At 35.8% G+C, this 2,500-nt stretch overlaps 1 protein-coding gene across 1 annotated transcript in view; it reads right to left on the bottom strand.

Annotated features, from left to right (window-relative positions):
- LOC125042703 (diphosphoinositol polyphosphate phosphohydrolase 1-like) overlaps positions 1–2,500 on the bottom strand; it is a 15,073-nt gene that overhangs the window by 11,784 nt on the left and 789 nt on the right. The gene's annotated exons all lie outside the window — the stretch shown is intronic.

Genomic DNA, 2,500 nt, shown 5'->3' with positions numbered 1-2,500 from the left:
ATAATAATAATAAAAACAACAATAACAATAATAATAATAATAATAATAATAATAATAATAATTATGGTATAATAATGATAATAATAATAATAATAATAACAACAACAATAATAGCAGTAACAGCTGCAACAATAACAACATCACAAACAACCTATTATCCTACACCTAAGTCTAAAGTTCTGAGGTAGCAATCGGATGGAATTGCTCAAATTCATTTAATTATTTATATGGCATATTTTCATTAATGGTGGGCCAAGAAAAAAACTTCCTTATCCTTAATATCCAAATTCTTTTTTGGACTTCAGGACTTCGTCAAGAAAAGTGATGAATATTTACAGGATTCACAAGTGTCTATCATTTGTGCTTTCAGTGTTCTAAGAATAGATCAACAAATATCTACTATGAGTATATATTCTGGCAAGAGAGTAGTTGTAGACCTCCCTGGTAATTTATTGCCACATAAGGAAGCAGTCAAAGCTATCTTGCTATAATATACATGGTGGTGGTTGCTGTCCTTTGCTGGAGCACCAATATCTATAAGCCACAGCAACCACTTATGATTGTAAGCCTTCTATCGCAGATCACAAATTTCATATGAATTTGGAAATTGCAAAGTCCCATTTTGAAAGCCATTACGACTGCACTGCAAACATTTACCCAACAATATTCAAGAAGAGATGCTAACGAATCTGGTAGAAGAAAAGAAACAAGCCTTGGTAACTATTTAGAACAAATAACCTTGGAATCATGCATGCCTCCTATATAACATTATTAAAACAATGCTGGCAGGTGTTTCATATGTCATAATTGACAATGTACTGAGCACCAGGCACAGTCAGCAACTTGAGGAGAAACTTTAAGTAATGGGAAACACATATCTCCACTAAAATTTTGTCTTCAGCATCCATGATTTTCTTGTGAATGATGCTAAAATGTGCCTTTAAGGAGGAGCATCCCTGCTGATGCCTCCCTTACTCTGGTCATTTGATCCTAAATATGACCAGACAACAAGACAATCTTTATATTGCAGTACTCTTTTCAATGGAATTTAGCTAATTTTAAATCAAATTTGAAGGCAGTACCAATGACCATGGCAAAACCAAACTGAAGCAACTGGCAAGTGTACTGTGTACAAACTGCTCACATCAGCAATTCAACTCTTGGTGTCTTTGCTACACTAGAAATAAGCAGAGTAGGGCTGTAACTTCTCAGTCACTGTATTAATGCCCAAATAGGTAAACAACTGTTTAACACAAACCTGAGGACAGTGGGCTTCAAGTGCATGGCAAGGGTGTACATGATACCCGAAAAGAAGTCTAGTCAGGCTACAGCAAGTATGTACGCCATCCATTGGTATGGGGCAAATGAAAAGAAAATGGATAGTGTGTTTCTCATATATCTAGAAAACTCAATGAAGTGCAAGAGATAATGACAGGAGACAGAGACATCCTTATTAGAGCCTATATAATGTACATCATTCTGTAGGCTATATAATAAATACAAGCATTACTTTCAAGTCAGCTATATGGATAGCCACCAGTCAGTTATTCACCCCAAAAAAAGTGTAGTACACAGAATTAAGTTCTTAATACTACTGGATATGCAAGAAAATACACTGAACACTCAACATTCCAATGATCATAATCTGCACTACAAACCATGCCAACACAGACATCAAAAACTGCAATACCCATCCCACAACCCTAGTCCTTAGATCTATAGCACAAATGGTAACAGGTCTGCAGCTCACACATAGCATGGTTGTCACACGTTTTTCTGCAGTGGTGGAGCCAAGTAAAACTAAGACTGCTTCCTTCTGCACCAAGTCCCACAACCCACATGGCTTCCACACCTTTGCCACTCTGATGAAGGCTGACAAATTTTTACCAAATATATTGGACAGAACTCAGCTTTATCACATTCCAGTGCAACTGCAGCAAAGATCTAAAAATGATATAACAATTGCTGTTCTACAGCTATTTCATCTCAACTTTGCAAGATCTGGATAGTGGTTTAGGCTTAAATTTTTTTATTTAAAATTTTATAAATTCAATTTTGTGCTACCTTTCTGTTTGCATTGATGTACAATTCTTTACATATAATTATCACCTTTTCATTCCATATATACTTATCTATAGCATACCTATGGCAGTTCAACATGGAAAGCACAACAGGTTATCAATACTGGTAAATCCCCAAGTAACAGCACGTTCAGTCACAAAATCAAGACCCTTCAAACCCATTAATATGCCAAGAGCAAGAGTGAGTATCCTCGTTTAATTTTGTCATTCCTTTTAGGTATTTCATTTGATTATTATAAGACAACTACGAAAATACTGAAAAGACTACAGAGCTATACTGTGCATGTTATATGACTCCTCTCCCTATGATTAACCCCTCCATACTAGGATCCCTTGTGCCCCTGGCATGGACGAACCCATTAAAACATAGAAAAAAATTGGCTCAAGTAATTTCTCTATATACGTCCTCTACTTCTGAA

The sequence above is a fragment of the Penaeus chinensis genome, chromosome 32, assembly GCF_019202785.1.
Source record: "Penaeus chinensis breed Huanghai No. 1 chromosome 32, ASM1920278v2, whole genome shotgun sequence".
In the NCBI taxonomy this organism is placed as follows: domain Eukaryota; kingdom Metazoa; phylum Arthropoda; class Malacostraca; order Decapoda; family Penaeidae; genus Penaeus; species Penaeus chinensis.
Note: the sequence above shows the minus strand (reverse complement) of the source record. Positions and strands in the feature narration are given on the sequence as shown.